Source organism: Bacillus rossius, assembly GCF_032445375.1.
Source record: "Bacillus rossius redtenbacheri isolate Brsri chromosome 4 unlocalized genomic scaffold, Brsri_v3 Brsri_v3_scf4_1, whole genome shotgun sequence".
In the NCBI taxonomy this organism is placed as follows: Eukaryota; Metazoa; Arthropoda; class Insecta; order Phasmatodea; family Bacillidae; genus Bacillus; species Bacillus rossius.
Window position 1 is genome coordinate 5,556,821 of NW_026962010.1, and position 23,038 is coordinate 5,579,858.

At 49.6% G+C, this 23,038-nt stretch overlaps 1 protein-coding gene across 1 annotated transcript in view; it reads right to left on the reverse strand.

Annotated features, from left to right (window-relative positions):
• Positions 1–23,038, reverse strand: part of LOC134541655 (dystrophin, isoforms A/C/F/G/H-like) — a 935,715-nt gene that overhangs the window by 68,152 nt on the left and 844,525 nt on the right. The gene's annotated exons all lie outside the window — the stretch shown is intronic.

The window sequence follows — 23,038 nt, forward strand, 5'->3', positions numbered from 1 at the left end:
TATGTTCTGATATGCTTGTTATATGTCTGAGACCTCCGCGCACAAGCACCTGCTCGTGGTTCGCGGACACTCCACTGGGAGCGCCCGAGTCGCCGCCGAACACGTGCGGAGCGCAGGAGCATTCCTTTTCGCTCATCAACGCGATGTTGTCAAGTGACCTGCGAAAACTAGAGCTCAGAGCAGGTGGCCGAACACTTTTCCGGCCCGAAGGCCGGAAACCCCCCACCTCCCCTCCCATGTCTGCGCCCTTTTAGGGTAGAATAAGAGTCGTCTTACAGATCTTACTACTCCAGAGTCCACCATCTGAACTAGACTTGGAAGACAGGTCCCCTCCGCTCTGTCCGACTTGCGGACCGCCAACTGCCTACGCAAGTCAGTGGACAAGAGTTTCACAGGAAGTTAGCCAAGACCCCACCAGTACGTACTGACTTCGAAAATGGTGAATACCGAGGTCTGCCACCAGACAGGCTTCAACCAACCAACTTGTCAATCCGGGTAGGAACCAGAACCGTGCCCCAGAGATGAATGACACTGTACACCCCCTCCTGGTACACCATTTAGAGCCAAGGACAAAGATGGTTCTTCAACCAGGGTGGTCGGTACAGACACTCCAGAGCCCGGCATGGTTCCAAGCAACAGTCAAGATAGAGTAGAACTGGACAGTGCGGCAGCACCGAGACCCAGGAACTACACACCCCCTACAAGTGCACCATTTAGAGCGGAGGACAAGGAAAGTTCTTCAACCAGGGTGGTCGGTACAGACACTCCAGAGCCAGGCATGGTTCCCAGCAACAGTCAAGATAGAGCAGAACTGGACAGTGCGGCAGCACCGAGACCCAGGCACTACACACCCCCTACAAGTGCACCATTTAGAGCGGAGGACAAGGATGGTTCTTCAAACAGGGTGGTCGGTACAGACGCTCCCGAGCCAGGCATGGTTCCCAGCAACAGTCAAGATAGAGCAGAACTGGACAGTGCGGCAGCACCGAGACCCAGGCACTACACACTCCCTACAAGTGCACCATTTAGAGCGGAGGACAAGGAAAGTTCTTCAACCAGGGTGGTCGGTACAGACACTCCAGAGCCAGGCATGGTTCCCAGCAACAGTCAAGATAGAGCAGAACTGGACAGTGCGGCAGCACCGAGACCCAGGCACTACACACCCCCTACAAGTGCACCATTTAGAGCGGAGGACAAGGATGGTTCTTCAAACAGGGTGGTCGGTACAGACGCTCCCGAGCCAGGCATGGTTCCCAGCAACAGTCAAGATAGAGCAGAACTGGACAGTGCGGCAGCACCGAGACCCAGGCACTACACACTCCCTACAAGTGCACTATTTAGAGCGGAGGACAAGGATGGTTCTTCAACCAGGGTGATCGGTACAGACACTCCAGAGCCAGGCATGGTTCCCAGCAACAGTCAAGATAGAGCAGAACTGGACAGTGCGGCAGCACCGAGACCCAGGCACTACACACCCCCTACAAGTGCACCATTTAGAGAGGAGGATAAGGAAAGTTCTTCAACCAGGGTGGTCGGTACAGAAGCTCCAGAGCCAGGCATGGTTCCCAGCAACAGTCAAGATAGAGCAGAACTGGACAGTGCGGCAGCACCGAGACCCAGGCACTACACACTCCCTACAAGTGCACCATTTAGAGCGGAGGACAAGGATGGTTCTTCAAACAGGGTGATCGGTACAGACACTCCAGAGCCAGGCATGGTTCCCAGCAACAGTCAAGATAGAGCAGAACTGGACAGTGCGGCAGCACCGAGACCCAGGCACTACACACCCCCTACAAGTGCACCATTTAGAGCGGAGGACAAGGATGGTTCTTCAAACAGGGTGGTCGGTACAGACGCTCCAGAGCCAGGCATGGTTCCCAGCAACAGTCAAGATAGAGCAGAACTGGACAGTGCGGCAGCACCGATACCCAGGCACTACACAACCCCTACAAGTGCACCATTTAGAGCGGAGGACAAGGATGGTTCTTCAACCAGGGTGGTCGGTACAGACACTCCAGAGCCCGGCATGGTTCCAAGCAACAGTCAAGATAGAGCAGAACTGGACAGTGCGGCAGCACCGAGACCCAGGCACTACACACCCCCTACAAGTGCACCATTTAGAGCGGAGGACAAGGATGGTTCTTCAACCAGGGTGGTCGGTAGAGACACTCCAGAGCCAGGCATGGTTCCCAGCAACAGTCAAGATAGAGCAGAACTGGACAGTGCGGCAGCACCGAGACCCAGGCACTACACACCCCCTACAAGTGCACCATTTAGAGCGGAGGACAAGGATGGTTCTTCAAACAGGGTGGTCGGTACAGATGCTCCAGAGCCAGGCATGGTTCCCAGCAACAGTCAAGATAGAGCAGAACTGGACAGTGCGGCAGCACCGATACCCAGGCACTACACACTCCCTACAAGTGCACCATTTAGAGCGGAGGACAAGGATGGTTCTTCAAACAGGGTGGTCGGTACAGATGCTCCAGAGCCAGGCATGGTTCCCAGCAACAGTCAAGATAGAGCACAACTGGACAGTGCGGCAGCACCGAGACCAAGGAACTACACACCCCCTACAAGTGCACCATTTAGAGCGGAGGACAAGGATGGTTCTTCAACCAGGGTGGTCGGTACAGACACTCCAGAGCCAGGCATGGTTCCCAGCAACAGTCAAGATAGAGCAGAACTGGACAGTGCGGCAGCACCGATACCCAGGCACTACACACTCCCTACAAGTGCACCATTTAGAGCGGAGGACAAGGATGGTTCTTCAAACAGGGTGGTCGGTACAGACACTCCAGAGCCAGGCATGGTTCCCAGCAACAGTCAAGATAGAGCAGAACTGGACAGTGCGGCAACACCGAGACCCAGGCACTACACACTCCCTACAAGTGCACCATTTAGAGCGGAGGACAAGGATGGTTCTTCAACCAGGGTGGTCGGTACAGACACTCCAGAGCCAGGCATGGTTCCCAGCAACAGTCAAGATAGAGCAGAACTGGACAGTGCGGCAGCACCGAGACCCAGGCACTACACACTCCCTACAAGTGCACCATTTAGAGCGGAGGACAAGGATGGTTCTTCAAACAGGGTGGTCGGTACAGATGCTCCAGAGCCAGGCATGGTTCCCAGCAACAGTCAAGATAGAGCACAACTGGACAGTGCGGCAGCACCGAGACCCAGGCACTACACACCCCCTACAAGTGCACCATTCAGAGCGGAGGACAAGGATGGTTCTTCAACCAGGGTGATCGGTACAGACACTCCAGAGCCAGGCATGGTTCCCAGCAACAGTCAAGATAGAGCACAACTGGACAGTGCGTCAGCACCGAGACCAAGGAACTACACACCCCCTACAAGTGCACCATTTAGAGCGGAGGACAAGGATGGTTGTTCAACCAGGGTGGTCGGTACAGACGCTCCAGAGCCAGGCATGGTTCCAAGCAACAGTCAAGATAGAGCACAACTGGACAGTGCGGCAGCACCGAGACCAAGGAACTACACACCCCCTACAAGTGTACCATTTAGAGCGGAGGACAAGGATGGTTCTTCAAACAGGGTGGTCGGTACAGACGCTCCAGAGCCAGGCATGGTTCCCAGCAACAGTCAAGATAGAGCACAACTGGACAGTGCGGCAGCACCGAGACCAAGGAACTACACACCCCCTACAAGTGCACCATTTAGAGCGGAGGACAAGGATGGTTGTTCAACCAGGGTGGTCGGTACAGACGCTCCAGAGCCAGGAATGGTTCCCAGCAACAGTCAAGATAGAGCAGAACTGGACAGTGCGGCAGCACCGAGACCCAGGCACTACACACTCCCTACAAGTGCACCATTTAGAGCGGAGGACAAGGATGGTTCTTCAAACAGGGTGGTCGGTACAGATGCTCCAGAGCCAGGCATGGTTCCCAGCAACAGTCAAGATAGAGCAGAACTGGACAGTGCGGCAGCACCGAGACCCAGGCACTACACACTCCCTACAAGTGCACCATTTAGAGCGGAGGACAAGGATGGTTGTTCAACCAGGGTGGTCGGTACAGACGCTCCAGAGCCAGGCATGGTTCCAAGCAACAGTCAAGATAGAGCACAACTGGACAGTGCGGCAGCACCGAGACCAAGGAACTACACACCCCCTACAAGTGCACCATTTAGAGCGGAGGACAAGGATGGTTCTTCAAACAGGGTGGTCGGTACAGACGCTCCAGAGCCAGGCATGGTTCCCAGCAACAGTCAAGATAGAGCACAACTGGACAGTGCGGCAGCACCGAGACCAAGGAACTACACACCCCCTACAAGTGCACCATTTAGAGCGGAGGACAAGGATGGTTCTTCAAACAGGGTGGTCGGTACAGACGCTCCAGAGCCAGGCATGGTTCCCAGCAACAGTCAAGATAGAGCAGAACTGGACAGTGCGGCAGCACCGAGACCAAGGAACTACACACCCCCTACAAGTGCACCATTTAGAGCGGAGGACAAGGATGGTTGTTCAACCAGGGTGGTCGGTACAGACTCTCCAGAGCCAGGCATGGTTCCCAGCAACAGTCAAGATAGAGCACAACTGGACAGTGCGGCAGCACCGAGACCCAGGCACTACACACTCCCTACAAGTGCACCATTTAGAGCGGAGGACAAGGATGGTTCTTCAAACAGGGTGGTCGGTACAGACGCTCCAGAGCCAGGCATGGTTCCCAGCAACAGTCAAGATAGAGCAGAACTGGACAGTGCGGCAGCACCGAGACCAAGGAACTACACACCCCCTACAAGTGCACCATTTAGAGCGGAGGACAAGGATGGTTGTTCAACCAGGGTGGTCGGTACAGACGCTCCAGAGCCAGGCATGGTTCCCAGCAACAGTCAAGATAGAGCAGAACTGGACAGTGCGGCAGCACCGAGACCCAGGCACTACACACTCCCTACAAGTGCACCATTTAGAGCGGAGGACAAGGATGGTTCTTCAAACAGGGTGGTCGGTACAGATGCTCCAGAGCCAGGCATGGTTCCCAGCAACAGTCAAGATAGAGCAGAACTGGACAGTGCGGCAGCACCGAGACCCAGGCACTACACACTCCCTACAAGTGCACCATTTAGAGCGGAGGACAAGGATGGTTGTTCAACCAGGGTGGTCGGTACAGACGCTCCAGAGCCAGGCATGGTTCCAAGCAACAGTCAAGATAGAGCACAACTGGACAGTGCGGCAGCACCGAGACCAAGGAACTACACACCCCCTACAAGTGCACCATTTAGAGCGGAGGACAAGGATGGTTCTTCAAACAGGGTGGTCGGTACAGACGCTCCAGAGCCAGGCATGGTTCCCAGCAACAGTCAAGATAGAGCAGAACTGGACAGTGCGGCAGCACCGAGACCAAGGAACTACACACCCCCTACAAGTGCACCGTTTAGAGCGGAGGACAAGGATGGTTGTTCAACCAGGGTGTCGGTACAGACGCTCCAGAGCCAGGCATGGTTCCCAGCAACAGTCAAGATAGAGCAGAACTGGACAGTGCGGCAGCACCGAGACCCAGACACTACACACTCCCTACAAGTGCACCATTTAGAGCGGAGGACAAGGATGGTTCTTCAAACAGGGTGGTCGGTACAGACGCTCCAGAGCCAGGCATGGTTCCCAGCAACAGTCAAGATAGAGCAGAACTGGACAGTGCGGCAGCACCGATACCCAGGCACTACACACTCCCTACAAGTGCACCATTCAGAGCGGAGGATAAGGATGGTTCTTCAACCAGGGTGATCGGTACAGACACTCCAGAGCCAGGCATGGTTCCCAGCAACAGTCAAGATAGAGCAGAACTGGACAGTGCGGCAGCACCGATACCCAGGCACTACACACTCCCTACAAGTGCACCATTCAGAGCGGAGGACAAGGATGGTTCTTCAACCAGGGTGATCGGTACAGACACTCCAGAGCCAGGCATGGTTCCCAGCAACAGTCAAGATAGAGCAGAACTGGACAGTGCGGCAGCACCGATACCCAGGCACTACACACTCCCTACAAGTGCACCATTCAGAGCGGAGGACAAGGATGGTTCTTCAACCAGGGTGATCGGTACAGACACTCCAGAGCCAGGCATGGTTCCCAGCAACAGTCAAGATAGAGCAGAACTGGACAGTGCGGCAGCACCGATACCCAGGCACTACACACTCCCTACAAGTGCACCATTCAGAGCGGAGGATAAGGATGGTTCTTCAACCAGGGTAATCGGTACAGACACTCCAGAGCCAGGCATGGTTCCCAAAAACAGTCAAGATAGAGCAGAACTGGACAGTGCGGCAGCACCGATACCCAGGCACTACACACCCCCTACAAGTGCACCATTCAGAGCGGAGGATAAGGATGGTTCTTCAACCAGGGTGATCGGTACAGACACTCCAGAGCCAGGCATGGTTCCCAGCAACAGTCAAGATAGAGCAGAACTGGACAGTGCGGCAGCACCGAGACCCAGGCACTACACACCCCCTACAAGTGCACCATTTAGAGCAGAGGATAAGGATGGTTCTTCAACCAGGGTGATCGGTACAGACACTCCAGAGCCAGGCATGGTTCCCAGCAACAGTCAAGATAGAGCAGAACTGGACAGTGCGGCAGCACCGAGACCCAGGCACTACACCCCCCCTACAAGTGCACCATTTAGAGCAGAGGATAAGGATGGTTCTTCAACCAGGGTGATCGTTACAGACACTCCAGAGCCAGGCATGGTTCCCAGCAACAGTCAAGATAGAGCAGAACTGGACAGTGCGGCAGCACCGAGACCCAGGCACTACACACCCCCTACAAGTGCACCATTTAGAGCAGAGGATAAGGATGGTTCTTCAACCAGGGTGATCGGTACAGACACTCCAGAGCCAGGCATGGTTCCCAGCAACAGTCAAGATAGAGCAGAACTGGACAGTGCGGCAGCACCGAGACCCAGGCACTACACACCCCCTACAAGTGCACCATTTAGAGCAGAGGATAAGGATGGTTCTTCAACCATGGTGATCGGTACAGACACTCCACAGAGCCAGGCATGGTTCCCAGCAACAGTTAAGATAGAGCAGAACTGGACAGTGCGGCAGCACCGAGACCCAGGCACTACACACCCCCTACAAGTGCACCATTTAGAGCAGAGGATAAGGATGGTTCTTCAACCAGGGTGATCGGTACAGACACTCCAGAGCCAGGCATGGTTCCCAGCAACAGTCAAGATAGAGCAGAACTGGACAGTGCGGCAGCACCGAGACCCAGGCACTACACACCCCCTACAAGTGCACCATTTAGAGCAGAGGATAAGGATGGTTCTTCAACCAGGGTGATCGGTACAGACACTCCAGAGCCAGGCATGGTTCCCAGCAACAGTCAAGATAGAGCAGAACTGGACAGTGCGGCAGCACCGAGACCCAGGCACTACACACCCCCTACAAGTGCACCATTTAGAGCAGAGGATAAGGATGGTTCTTCAACCAGGGTGATCGGTACAGACACTCCAGAGCCAGGCATGGTTCCCAGCAACAGTCAAGATAGAGCAGAACTGGACAGTGCGGCAGCACCGAGACCCAGGCACTACACACCCCCTACAAGTGCACCATTTAGAGCGGAGGATAAGGATGGTTCTTCAACCAGGGTGATCGGTACAGACACTCCAGAGCCAGGCATGGTTCCCAGCAACAGTCAAGATAGAGCACAACTGGACAGTGCGGCAGCACCGAGACCCAGGCACTACACACCCCCTACAAGTGCACCATTCAGAGCGGAGGATAAGGATGGTTCTTCAACCAGGGTGATCGGTACAGACATTCCAGAGCCAGGCATGGTTCCCAGCAACAGTCAAGATAGAGCAGAACTGGACAGTGCGGCAGCACCGATACCCAGGCACTACACACTCCCTACAAGTGCACCATTCAGAGCGGAGGATAAGGATGGTTCTTCAACCAGGGTGATCGGTACAGACACTCCAGAGCTAGGCATGGTTCCCAGCAACAGTCAAGATAGAGCAGAACTGGACAGTGCGGCAGCACCGATACCTAGGCACTACACACCCCCTACAAGTGCACCATTTAGAGCAGAGGATAAGGATGGTTCTTCAACCAGGGTGGTCGGTACAGACACTCCAGAGCCAGGCATGGTTCCCAGCAACAGTCAAGATAGAGCAGAACTGGACAGTGCGGCAGCACCGAGACCCAGGCACTACACACCCTCTACAAGTGCACCATTTAGAGCGGAGGACAAGGATGGTTCTTCAACCAGGGTGATCGGTACAGACACTCCAGAGCCAGGCATGGTTCCCAGCAACAGTCAAGATAGAGCAGAACTGGACAGTGCGGCAGCACCGAGACCCAGGCACTACACACCCTCTACAAGTGCACCATTTAGAGCGGAGGACAAGGATGGTTCTTCAACCAGGGTGATCGGTACAGACACTCCAGAGCCAGGCATGGTTCCCAGCAACAGTCAAGATAGAGCAGAACTGGACAGTGCGGCAGCACCGAGACCCAGGCACTACACACCCTCTACAAGTGCACCATTTAGAGCGGAGGACAAGGATGGTTCTTCAACCAGGGTGGTCGGTACAGACACTCCAGAGCCAGGCATGGTTCCCAGCAACAGTCAAGATAGAGCAGAACTGGACAGTGCGGCAGCACCGAGACCCAGGCACTACACACCCTCTCCTGGTACACCATTACCAAACCACTGTATTAAGTGATCTGTCGGATATAGGAGTTAAACTTTACCACAGACGAGCAAAATCGACTTTTTAGCGATGCTCGCCAATAGCTCGATACTTCAAGAATGTGTGTTTGTTTTAGATGTGAGTTAATATCGGCGGTATGGAACAGATATATTCCGACCTTTGCGGACAGCATCCTCACGTTCCCCTCCCAATATGCGACCTTGAAGGGTAGTGTGGGAGTATCTTCCACTTTTCTTTTAAACATTCCAGAGGTTTTATCATACAGAACTGTGAGGGATCGCTCCCTGTTGTTTGATCGGGAGGGTATTAGACCAGCGGCTGGGGCCACCAACCCAGCATAGTCACTGCCTCAGCCCCTCTACTACTATCAGCTGACCAGACAGTTGGCTGTGTCCTGAGTCCTGAGACTTTATGGGAAGCTTTAATTTCACAGACGAGAGAGCCACACCCGACGTTCCCCGAAGTTCATGCTCGCTTTTTTGATTTTTGATTTGACAGTATCTTTAATGTAGCTATCCTAACCAAATCAACCGTCCACAATGTTTTAAAGTATTTACAATGTAGCTAACCTAACCTAAATGACCATTAGTTATCATGACTTACAATGAACCAAAAAAAAAAAAAAAACAACCGAAGATGCACGATTGAGGGTTTTTGTTCTCTTTTCTGTGAAAAGAAGACTTCCCAGACTTTCTCAGCACTGCTGGCGCCTACACCACACTGGGACCCCTCAAAACACCCAGTGAACCCGTGGTCCAGTGGGGGCCTATCCAACAGTGGCATGCCGAGCTGCGAAGAATGGCTTGCAACTCGGCAGAGACGTGAGACCCGCGACTGCCAAGTACCTGCTAACAGTGGCTGGTGGGAGGCACACGGAACAGAGGAGCGCAGACCTTATCTCACTGAGCGCGACTGCCTTGCGTCTATGTGTACGGGTATCGAGAGCAATAATATTACAGCTAGTTTCCATTAGATGCCAAAATTATTTTGTATCTGTTTTCATATACATTTCCTCCATTTCGGGTTTATAAAATTACATTAATCTGTGGTTAAACAGGACCTCCGGATTAGTGATTATACTTACGGGGTGAGTAGGATTGGGGGGGAGGGGGCAGAGTGACCTAATCTCTCCCATAAAACATATTAAAATCAGATACCTAATCCAACCTAAAAATTTAAAAAGGCCTAAATTTATCCGCTTGAAAAAATAATTCTTGAACTGTTTCTGTACGAAATAAAACTTGTATGAAACTGACAATCTACTGTATCTATTTATTTAGAAAAAAAAGGGGATTATCTGTAAAGTCGGGTTACGGACGATAATTTTACGTGATAACGTCAAAAGAAAACATTTGTGATAAAATGCATTCTCTTTAATTTCCAAATATTATTTACAGTTTTTGCAAATTTAATTAAAATAATTTGTTTAAACATAATCACGAACAATTAGTTATAGAAATAAACTGAAATCAAATCAATGTCAATAAATTGTTAATTTGAAATGACGCAATTGGACAAATAAATCAATTTTTTTTTTTTTTGGAAATTGCTGCTTTTAAAAACCCCGCGTTAAATTAACCTGTTTGATATTATAGAAGATTTTCTCGCACGGTGGTTGGCCGGTTCTCACACGCTCGGCTCAGGCGTAACGTTGACAATGACTCAATGAGTCATGCTTTATCGTGCGTGCAGCAGGCGTTCATCGATTATAAGACGTTATCACGTCAAAAATATTTGTAATTAATCACATACTTTTCTTTGAACGGTAAGATTTGAGCAGCAGGGAACTGCGAGAGTGAGGCCGCGGTTATCAGCTGGTTCCAAGTCGAGTCCTGCGCTACCGCTGGCGCCGTGCGTTTCACAAACAAATTACAGTTCTCGCAAAATATATTGCGTTGAACATCATGTTGAAAACTGGAAACGACCGGTTTACATATAATAAAATTCAACGGATGACAAATGTATTAATTCAGAACTACGTATATGGCAATATCTATTTCTTAAATAATATCAACCCCTGTCACAACTTAAGACGTGATATTTCAGAGAACGTTAACTGAGATAATGTAGCTTAAGGCTTGTTTGTTTATCATTTTCAGTACCTTAAAATTTGATTTGATCAAAATATATTAATTTTTAATGTTAAAACCATATTTACAATATTTCATCGTTTAAAAATATTTTCTGCTATTTTTTTAATTTGTTGATAGATTTTGTATGTTTATAAATCATATTACATAACTTACATCCTGCTTGAATAGCTTCAGGGATCAGACATTTAAAATAAAAAAAAATTACCGCCTTTCTACCCTGTTTGCGGTCGAATATTGAAAAAATAGTGAAAGGACTCTAATTAAAAATAATTATTTATGTTACTCATACTAAGTATCTTACATCCAGTTATCCCCCCCATTTTTTTTTATTATATCTCTGAACGTTATGTTGTGTGTTTCCTGCTGTTGATTGAAATATATTTTTTTTTTTTAATTCCTAACTGCTCTCTTAATAATGGCACGGGTATAAAGCGATTGCTACACTCATCATGTCACTAACGGTATCCATACTGAGAAAAATAAGCTGCGCATTTGCTCTGCTACAGAGAACATTACCTACAGTACAGTACTGCTCAAACTTAATAACTAATCAAATTACGGTACTTACGTATTAACGCCACCGCAACTACATATTTGGAATATTGTAAAATCACACGAAGGGTTGGTTAGGTTAGGATAGCTACATCTTAAATTGGTAATTCCTAAGCAATCATAAAATATATTTTACATTTTTTTATGATAGCTATAATAAACCAACCAACCGTCCACAATGTTATTTTTAGCGCAATTTCTGCTGCGGTGGTATTAATACGTAAGTGCCCAAATTACTATTACGCACAGAAAAATAGTAATTTTAATGTCAACGCCATTATATGATTGAATTTAAAACCTAAGAATTTATTTCGTTGTTCGAAATGTGATATTTTGTTTATATGTGTTTGTCATGTGTGTTCGTGTTGGTGTGCGCGCATGAAAACATTCAAAACACATTTACATGTTCCTTTGGGGCTGTTACTTCTAAAAAAATTAATAATACACCAAGTGTTAAAATGTTTTACTAGGTAGCATGACCAAAATTTCTATTCAAACTTATATAGGCGTTGTGAATGTAATTTCTTTAGTTTCATTAGACAAGGGTTTAAAAATTTAAAACAATTTAAAAAGTCTGCTAAATCCAACAAGCATGACAAAAAACCAAGCTCTCAATAATTAACAAGCTATTAAGGCAGTTGGAAAGTTGAAATACGTCAGAGTTGGAGAACACAATGAAATACGAGACATAAAGAGCAATATATTTCGAGTATCGCAGCAACAAAGTTACCAGCTCTCCAATAAATCATGTTCACCGCTCACACCAGACCGATACACCATTAGAACAGAACACACGGACGTTCACACAAAATGAATATTGGAGTCTGAAGAGAAAACAATAAAACATCAATAACAGTACTCGAGAGCCAACTACACTTTCAAATGAAACACATGACTGTGACCGACTTCCATTTAACTGATTAAAATTTTGCAATCAATAAGTGCTTACATTATATGAAATCTGTTTTCGTAAACTGAAAAAAAAAAAAAAAAAAAACAGTTTTCGTCTGAATAATGGTTGAATATCCAATCAACCATAAATATTGAAAGGTCGATATTTTCAGTTCCCATAGTAGAAGCCCACCTACTGCCCCCCCCCCCCCCCCCCCCTTGTTGTTCGCTAGTGACACTTCAAACTGGTGCCAGTAATTGAAATACTAATCTGTAAATGAAAACTGTGATTTACACGACGGCGTATCGACACACTGCCCCCCCCCCCCCCCCCACACACACACACACCCTGGCGGGCACCCAGCGAGCATAACAGAAGAGACGCACTTCCGAAACTGGACATCACGCGGAATAAAGCGGGACAAACAATACAAATATCACAAAGCAAACAGAAACACTCAAACACCCGAACAAAAATTACACAAATAAGAGTGTCTACAAATAAAGCTGCATTATATTACTGTTTATAACTTTTTTTTTGCGTGATAACGTCTTATAAATCGATTAAAGCCGGCTGCACGCACGAAAAAGCATGACTCATTGTCACGTTCCGCCTGAGCCGAGCGTGCAATAACCGGCCAACCACCGTGCGAGAAAATCTTCTATTATATCAAACAGGTTAAGGCAAGCTTTTTAACTAATTGTTCTTGATTATATTTAAACAAATTATTTAAATTAAATTTGCAAAAAAAACTGTAAATAATAACATTTGCAAATTAAAAAAGTATGCAATTTTTCATCAAAGTTTTCTAATGACGTTATCACGTAAAATTATCGTCCGTAAACCGACTTTACAGACAACCCCCCTTTTTTTATATATACAAGAGAAGGCCTAACAGAGACGCTTGGCAAAATTTTGTTTCGGAAAATAATGATTCGTTTTGCATGATCGATTTCGTTCAGTGCAATTCATTCTCCTTTGTAATAAGAAATAGTGAACACTGGAAAAGAGGCCCTCCTCCCGAGTGTAAGTTTCAGACCACGTTCCTCACAGACAGTGACGTATCACAGCGCGCTGCTGCAATCTCGCCCTTACGGAGGCCAGATTGCCGCACGCATTCCTCGCATACCCTCCTCCGTCTTCCCCCCCCCCCCCCCCCCCCCCACCACTGCTCTGGGTCTGAAGTCCACAAACTAACCGAGGCTGCACGGCCACCACGCTGGGATAGGTTTAAACCGTCAGTGCGACTCGCAGACTAAAGTGCTTCCCAAGAGACCGGTATTCGAAATCCTAGTTGCAGCTGAACTCGCAGTTTATAGAAGATAATGAACGAAGTATTTATGACGGAACTCCACGCGGCTGGATGTCGAGTTGACCGAAGTTCTACAAAACCCTGCCGATATAGTCGCTCAAGAAAAATTATTTAATTGAAATAATTTAATGTATATGCCCTTGTTTCCCATGAAGTTTTATGACGCCGACGAATAATATGGTCTTGTTTTACTACAACGGATTTTGCATAAAAAATAGTATAAAATTTACAACGGAATATTTGGACGCCTGACAGTCACCATACTTAATTTCAAACAGCTGCCTAAAATCAGGGACACTGATTGTTAACTGATGTTTATGTTGATAAAGGCATTTGGAGGGGGAAAAAAAGGGGGTTGTCTGTAAAGTCGGTTTACGGACGATAATTTTACGTGATAACATCACAAGAAAATATTGATGAAAAATTGCATACTTTTATGATTTGAATTGAATTTTTATCACTGAATTATCATTATTGTGTATAATACAAAGAAGGAGTTAATTGAAAATTACAATTTTTTTCATTGAATACTAAATAAAATCAGTTGACTTTTTATACGATAGTTTATATGAGATAATAATTTTTTAGTCAAAATTGTAACATAACCTATTATTACTGCACTCGCCGACAGATGATTTTATTTAACAATCAAAGAACAAATATATGAGATTATATCGTTAATCAAATTCTTAAAATGCAAGAATTAATTACATTTTTTGCCGCAATTGTTGTTATAAACATGGAAACCACATTAACTTTTCACTTCACTTTATAAGCAGTTGACAAAACAGTTCACGTGTAGGTTGTGTGCTGCCGCTGTCTCTCTTCTACTCGGACGCACCGGCCGATGAAGTGGAAGAGAGATAGATGCGTCACAAGCCGATCGTTCCTCTCTATCGCCTCTTAAAAATAGGCCGAAGCTGAAGATCTTGAGCCACACAAATATCATCATTCTCCGGCGGTATTACTGAGATTGGATTCAGAGTAGTCAAGTGGTTTCTGATAAAGTTGAGGAGATTTGCTTCGTAGGACTGCAACTTCTTCTGTAACTCAATGAAGGTGTTGTCATTGACGCAACACGCGGTCTGAGGACAGAACCTAAGGGATTCACTGACCCAGAACCAGGGTGCGCCCGACTCCGGGCCAGTGAGCTGCAGCCACGAGGAAGTCACGTGATAGGCGCATCTGGACCGTCGCGCACCCCCCCCCCCCCCCCCCCAGCAGCAGGGAACAACAAGGGGCAATGACACCTCTGAATGTCCCCGACGGTTTGTTCGGGAGATGAAAAGGTGTTCAATACAACACCTTCATTTCACAAGCGCGCGAGGGAATACACAGTTCTCTGAACCGCCTGTAGTTCCCACACACATCACACGCCCGCATGGCCGCAGCGGCCCGGCTCATCAGCCATTCCCCAGGCGGCGCCATATTGGCGCAGCGGCGTATCACAGGAATGCAATCAATTTGAATTAGCCCCGCACCGCCCCCCCCCCCCCCCCAAAGGGCTGCGAGCCGCGCGCACTGGCTCGCCAGCGCCACACAATTACTGGCCCGTGCGGGCCGCCTAACTCGTGTTTACCCGCGCGACCAGTCCGCCCAGAGCAGGCACTGCGACACCCCCGGAGCCGTCATGTTGTCGTTCTTTGATACACCAAGTTGTGGCGGTCTTATTTATTTCAATTATTATTATTTTTTTCTTTGGTACTCCTACTACCTGTGTTAGAAGTTATATGATTATTGTAATTTATTCTGGAAAGTTTATCTTTTTTGAGATTTACATAAATAAGATTTTTTTTCCCCAGCAGCCAGCCCCTAGCAGCAAGCCCCCAGCACCTAGCCCCCAGCAGACAGCCCTCAGCACCTAGCCCCTAGCAACCAGCCCTCAGCACCTAGCCCCCAGCAGCCAGCCCCCAGCACCTAGCCCCTAGCAACCAGCCCCCAGCACCTAGCCCCCAGCAGCCAGCCCTCAGCACCTAGCCCCCAGCACCTAGCCCCCAGCAGCCAGCCCCCAGCACCTAGCCCCCAGCACCTAGCCCCCAGCAGCCAGCCCTCAGCACCTAGCCCCTAGCAACCAGCCCCCAGCACCTAGCCCCCAGCAGCCAGCCCTCAGCACCTAGCCCTCAGCACCTAGCCCCTAGCAACCAGCCCTCAGCACCTAGCCCCCAGCAGCCAGCCCCCAGCACCTAGCCCCTAGCAACCAGCCCCCAGCACCTAGCCCCTAGAAACCAGCCCTCAGCACCTAGCCCCCAGCAGCCAGCCCCCAGCACCTAGCCCCTAGCAACCAGCCCCCAGCACCTAGCCCCTAGCAACCAGCCCTCAGCACCTAGCCCCCAGCAGCCAGCCCTCAGCACCTAGCCCTCAGCACCTAGCCCCTAGCAACCAGCCCTCAGCACCTAGCCCCCAGCAGCCAGCCCCCAGCACCTAGCCCCTAGCAACCAGCCCCCAGCACCTAGCCCCTAGCAACCAGCCCCCAGCACCTAGCCCCCAGCAGCCAGCCCTCAGCACCTAGCCCTCAGCACCTAGCCCCTAGCAACCAGCCCTCAGCACCTAGCCCCCAGCAGCCAGCCCCCAGCACCTAGCCCCTAGCAACCAGCCCCCAGCACCTAGCCCCTAGCAACCAGCCCTCAGCACCTAGCCCCCAGCAGCCAGCCCTCAGCACCTAGCCCCTAGCAACCAGCCCTCAGCACCTAGCCCTCAGCACCTAGCCCTCAGCACCTAGCCCCTAGCAACCAGCCCTCAGCACCTAGCCCCCAGCAGCCAGCCCCCAGCACCTAGCCCCTAGCAACCAGCCCCCAGCACCTAGCCCCTAGCAACCAGCCCTCAGCACCTAGCCCCCAGCAGCCAGCCCCTAGCAACCAGCCCCCAGCACCTAGCCCCTAGCAACCAGCCCTCAGCACCTAGCCCCCAGCAGCCAGCCCCCAGCACCTAGCCCCTAGCAACCAGCCCCCAGCACCTAGCCCCTAGCAACCAGCCCCCAGCACCTAGCCCCCAGCACCTAGCCCCCAGCAGCCAGCCCCCAGCACCTAGCCCTCAGCACCTAGCCCCCAGCAGCCAGCCCTCAGCACCTAGCCCCTAGCAACCAGCCCTCAGCACCTAGCCCCCAGCAGCCAGCCCTCAGCACCTAGCCCTCAGCACCTAGCCCTCAGCACCTAGCCCCTAGCACCTAGCCCTCAGCACCTAGCCCCCAGCACCTAGCCCCTAGCAACCAGCCCCCAGCACCTAGCCCCCAGCAGCCAGCCCCCAGCACCTAGCCCTCAGCACCTAGCCCCCAGCAGCCAGCCCTCAGCACCTAGCCCCCAGCAGCCAGCCCCCAGCACCTAGCCCCTAGCCCCCAGCAACCAGCCCCCAGCACCTAGCCCCCAGCAGCCAGCCCCCAGCACCTAGCCCCTAGCAACCAGCCCTCAGCACCTAGCCCCCAGCAGCCAGCCCCCAGCACCTAGCCCTCAGCACCTAGCCCCCAGCAGCCAGCCCTCAGCACCTAGCCCTCAGCACCTAGCCCTCAGCACCTAGCCCCTAGCAACCAGCCCCCAGCACCTAGCCCCTAGCAACCAGCCCCCAGCACCTAGCCCCCAGCACCTAGCCCCCAGCAGCCAGCCCCCAGCACCTAGCCCTCAGCACCTAGCCCCCAGCAGCCAGCCCTCAGCACCTAGCCCCCAGCAGCCAGCCCCCAGCACCTAGCCCCTAGCAGCCAGCCCTCAGCACCTAGCCCCCAGCAGCAAGCCCCCAGCACCTAGCCCCCAGCAGCCAGCCCTCAGCACCTAGCCCTCAGCACCTAGCCCCCAGCAGCCAGCCCCCAGCACCTAGCCCTCAGCACCTAGCCCCCAGCACCTAGCCCTCAGCACCTAGCCCTCAGCACCTAGCCCCCAGCAGCCAGCCCTCAGCACCTAGCCCCTAGCAACCAGCCCCCAGCACCTAGCCCCCAGCAGCCAGCCCCCAGCAGCCAGCCCCCAGCAACCAGCCCCCAGCACCTAGCCCCCAGCAGCCAGCCCTCAGCATCTAGCCCCTAGCAACCAGCCCCCAGCACCTAGCCCCTAGCAACCAGTCCCCAGCACCCAGCACCTAGCCCCTAGCAACCAGCCCCCAGCACCTAGCCCCCAGCAGCCAGCCCTCAGCATCTAGCCCCTAGCAACCAGCACCCAGCACCTAGCCCCCAGCAACCAGCCCCCAGCACCTAGCCCCCAGCACCTAGCCCCCAGCAGCCAGCCCTCAGCACCTAGCCCCCAGCAGCAAGCCCCCAGCACCTAGCCCCCAGAAGCCAGCCCCCAGCACCTAGCCCCCAGCAGCCAGCCTCCAGCACCTAGCCCCTAGCAACCAGCCCCCAGCACCTAGCCCCCAGCAGCCAGCCCTCAGCACCTAGCCCCCAGCAGCAAGCCCCCAGCACCTAGCCCCCAGCAGCCAGCCCCCAGCACCTAGCCCCCAGCAGCCAGCCTCCAGCACCTAGCCCCTAGCAACCAGCCCCCAGCACCTAGCCCCCAGCAGCCAGCCCTCAGCACCTAGCCCCCAGCAGCAAGCCCCCAGCACCTAGCCCCCAGAAGCCAGCCCCCAGCAGGCAGCCCTCAGCATCTAGCCCCTAGCAACCAGCCCCCAGCACCCAGCACCTAGCCCACAGCAGCCAGCCTCCTGCCCGCGAACACTCGCTCGGAGAGGCTTTTAACGGAACAGCCTCGTCTCGCAGCGGGGGTAGTGTGTGGGCGGAGGGGCGGAGGGGCGGCAATGGGGCGATCATAAAGCCGTCGCGCGGAGACCGAGCGGCGCGCACACGAGACAAGAGTAAGCGAGTGCGCCTGCGCGGATACAGTTGCTGTAATGGCGCCCGCCTCCTCCCCGGAGAAATGGCCCGCAGAGAAATTGCGAGCAAGTTTAAAACCAACCATGAGGCGCGATTGTAAAATATAAAAAAAAAGTTGCGAAGAGGAAGAGAACAAAGAAATAATAATCCTTACATTATCCGTTGTAAATGAAAACTCTCTCTACACACACACAAAAAAAATGTGATCATACTCGCCAGTGATGCGTGAACATCTAAGCTCGGTAACAGCAACATTAATGTGTTCTTGGGATACAAAATTTAACGTAGAATCCTTAAAAACAATGTCGAGAGTGATAAACGAGGTAAAAATGGTAAAAATCTTCCTTATTTAAAACCTAACTATAATTCTTTCTAACAAGATGGTACTACCATTTTCGAGGTTATACTTTTTTATGCATGTCACGGATGAAATTTTAGTATGCACCAGAAATGTAACGAAATAAGCGCGCTTTACACAACGGGAATCTGACAAGTTGAAAGTCTAATGCGTTTGCATGCAGAAACAGCTATGGCCACGAGCCTATGGCGTCAAGATGGTCAACAGGGGATGTACTAAGTGTACTGGTGCGCCGAAGTAAACTGTATGGTAGTGAAACTATCCTGGAATGCATTTTGAAAAACTGAATAGTCATAACAAAATATAATATTATCTTCACTAGAAAGAAAAAAAATTGTTACGTGGCACTATCTGTGAAGTATTTTTCGAACTAAAAATTGCAGTCCAATAGATCCCTGATTTTGACTTTATTTTCGACGAGGAATTATATTAAAATTAACAGTTAATACAATAAATTTTCTGCGCTAAAATATTATGTACCTAAAACATTTTAAAACACAAAACATCAAGTATATGATTGTGTATTTGTTTTTTGCTTAAACGACCATATATAATAGCCAGCAAAGGCCATAGCAGCGTGATGGAGGTGGTCCAATTGTGGGTACTCAGTGGGAAAGAGGAGGCAACATGGCGCTAGCAGTGGCGAGGTCGCTACGTCCAGTGATGCAGTTAGCAGGCCCCGTTATTCCAGCTGTGACAGCTTCCAGAGGCTGCAGCATGTGGACAGTGGCTCCAGAAGCCAGACGGCCTGGAGAAAACCAAATTGTAGTTTCAAAAAAAAAAAGGGGGGGGGGGAATTGTCTGTAAAGTCGGTTTACGGACGATAATTTAACGTGGATAACATCAAAAGAAAACATTGAAGAAAAATTGCATACTTTTTTAATTTTCAAATATTATTTACAGTTTTTTTGCAAATTTAATTTAAATAATTTGTTTAAATATAATCACGAACAATTAGTTAAAAAAAAGCCCGCCTTAACCTGTTTGATATTAGGGCTATAGAAGATTTTCTCGCACGGTGGTTGGCCGGTTCTTGCACGCTCGGCTCAGGCGGAACTTGACAATTTTTCGTGCGTGCAGCCGGCGTTCATCGATATATAAGACGTTATCACGTGAAAAAAAAAATTATGACTAAAAAAAAATTTCCCTTTTGAACTACTGACTCGCACAAAGAAGAGCATGTACTGAGGTAGTGTTACGAAGAATGCCCAGCTGCCCATCTGCTGGCGCAGGGTGGGCTGCCATGGCGGGGTCGCTCCGCACAGAGGCTGTGCCTTGGCTCGTGTCGGACATCTTCGGAACTCTTCGGTCCTGAAGCCGAGGCATCCCCTCCTCCTTTCAAGGCGAGGCACCGGGTTTAATTAAGCGCCACAGGTGCCATACCATGGACTTCTTGGCGCGACTTCCGGCTGACTGTATTGTTCTTGGCCAGCGCTTAGCGAGATTCGCCTCCGATATTTACTTTAAGATGTAATCGCTTCGTCAAAGGATGTTTTCCCAAATATCGTACTAAGTTACCTTTTGTAATCAGTCAGTGTTCATAGTTAATTGTTTGTTAATTTTTTTAATAATGAGTTATACCGCGTCCACCGCGCTAGTTTCGCGCCAAGTTTCGTGGGCGCCTCGGCAAGACACCTCCTGATTTCAAGGAGCAACACCCTGTTTTGGTGAGTTGTCGATACCCATTCTCTTTCCCGATAATACCCTTTTATTGCGGGCATTGGTGCCTATTTAACGCATGTCTGCGAAACAGGTCTAATTCTTTTGGATTTGGCTTGATCGCAGACAGGGTCCCAGAACTGGAGCCGAGATTGTGACCAAATGGTGTTCCTGGCACCATGAGGAACCACAAGCTGCGCCTTGGCTCGTGTGCGGGCCCAATGTGCGGGCACGGGAGAGAAGGAAACAAGAGACGAACGAGGCGCAGGGGGGGGGGGGGGGGGGGCTACAAGCTTTATCCCCGGCTAATACGGGCTCCGGCCCTGCGCCATAAAACCGGCGGGGTTGCAGTTTCGGCGCCCGCGTTAGCATCAGCCGGGCGCGCGGATAAAGGTTTTATCGCATTATCCCCGCGCCGGGGCCAGATAATTATTTTTGCACTTTATGTTTCACATTACTCATATCGCGGTCGCACGAGCTCAGGTCTCCCAGGGTCTACTCATTGCAATGTGGTTAGCAAACACTCGCCTGTGTAGCGTAGCGAGTGCAGTGGCGAGTTTACTTTGAACAGCGTTGCCAACTGATGGCGTTTACTTAAAGTACAAACGCAATTGTGTAACTTCATTCTGTTGGGCTTTTTAAAATAAAAATGCAAAACATATTTTCTCCATTGTTTTAATTAATAAAATAAGGGGTAGTCTCTAAAGTCGGTTTGCGGACGAAAATTTTACGTGATAACGTCATAAGAAAAAATTAATGAAAAATTGCATACTTTTTAATGTTCAAATATTATTTACAGTTTTTTTAATTTAATTTAAATAATTTGTTTAAATATAATCACGAACAATTAGTTAAAAAGCCCGCCTTAACCTATTTCACATTATGGAAGATTTTCTCGCACAGTGGTTGGCCGGTTCTTGCACGCTCGGCTCAGGCGGAACGTGACAATTTTTCGTGCGTGGAGCCAGCGTTCATCGATTTATAAGACGTTATCACGTCAAAAGAAAGTTTATAAGTCTATAAGAAATGAGGCAATAAAGTATTTTTTACTGATTAGAAATATGTATGTTTTGTTTTTTTATTATCGCGTATTTTCAGGTTTTTTATGTTCTTATCTTAAAAGAGATATTATAATAACTTGTAGTTCTACACTTTACCTATTAAATCAAATTAAATTTAGAATGACTTAAATACAAGTCTGGTTCAAAATACGTAAAAGTGAAAAAATGCATCTTACGCAGTTTGGTATGAAATGTATAAGTACGTGTTCTACAAATTACGAATGTTGCGACGCCGCGACGCCATACTTTACGCGTACGCAATACGACTCGATTAGTTGCGCTAACATAACATAGCATGTTATGAGGTAACATAAGTAACGAGTAACGTAACGATACGATAGTAACTAGTACTAATTGTTATAGTAACGAATACAAACGGGTAAGCTTTTTTTTTTTTCGTTACTTTTACACCTCTAAACTTGTGATTAGATTTAAATTTGAAACCGTCTGGCACGAGTGTTGCCACTGTTTACGCATCAAAGATACATCCATGTGGTAAGAGTGTGAACTCCAGGTAAAACAATAGAAAGCAAGAGTAACGCGTGTAGGCTGAATGAGTGACGGCGCTAGTGTCGCACGGAGTGAGTGGCATGCCTGCTCGGGCGAGCGCTAGCAAGGCTCGTGAGGGCGGGCTTTATTGACCATATCTATCAGCGCCACACGGCGGTCGCGCCGCGAGTTACTGCTGCCCCGCTGTGTGCGCCTCGCGGTCTCGCCCGGCAATAAATGATCTGTAGCGTCGTTTACCCTTTTTTAAGGACGCGGCGGTCGTTTGGCGCGCGGCCGACGGCGGATTGAGAGGCGGGAGTGGGGGGCGTGCGCGCTTGCGATTGGCGGACTTTCGCCGGGCGGGCAAGAAGAACGGCTTCTTGCACTATTTCACCCGCAAAAAAACATCTCTGCCGGAAAGAGGTGCTCACTTCTGAGCCAGGCAGCTGCTGGGTTTCCGGGAAACCGCCTGCCGCTACACCAATAAACACAACGGCTTTTATGTTCCGGAAACTCCAACTGCGCCCAACACAACAGACGTAAACTACGCGCGTTCAGTCCGACGCATACTTAATTTACCTTTTATCCTTTTGTGATGGATGCTAAAATAAATGTTAAGAATTTACCTGCCTTCTAACAAATTCTGAATAAGGAGAAACAAAAATTGGTTGTCTGTAAAGTCGTTTTACGGACGATAGTTTAATGTGACAACGTCATAACAAAACATTGATGAAATTATTGCATACTTTTATGAATAAAATTGAATCATTTTTATTGAATTATCACTATTTTGTATGGATACAAAGAATGAGTGAAATGAAATCTACAATTTAATTGATAAATTTATTTTTATTTGCACTCATTAATTTAAATATGTTTATTACTTTAACGAAGAGATTATTTTAACTATAACTTTTATACATGTTTGCTATTTAACTTCTTCCAATCTGTGTTATTCTGTTAAGGATAGGACGATGATAGGAAAAGTAGGAAACGAATGGGAGTATTTAAAATTTAATGTGCCTCGAAAAAGTCAAATCGATGGTTGTTCCAATCGAGTGGAAGAGAGATAGATGCGGCGCAAGCGTACAATGAGCGTAACGGGACACAGCGTAACGGGACAATGTGCGTTACGGGACACTTTTTCGTGTG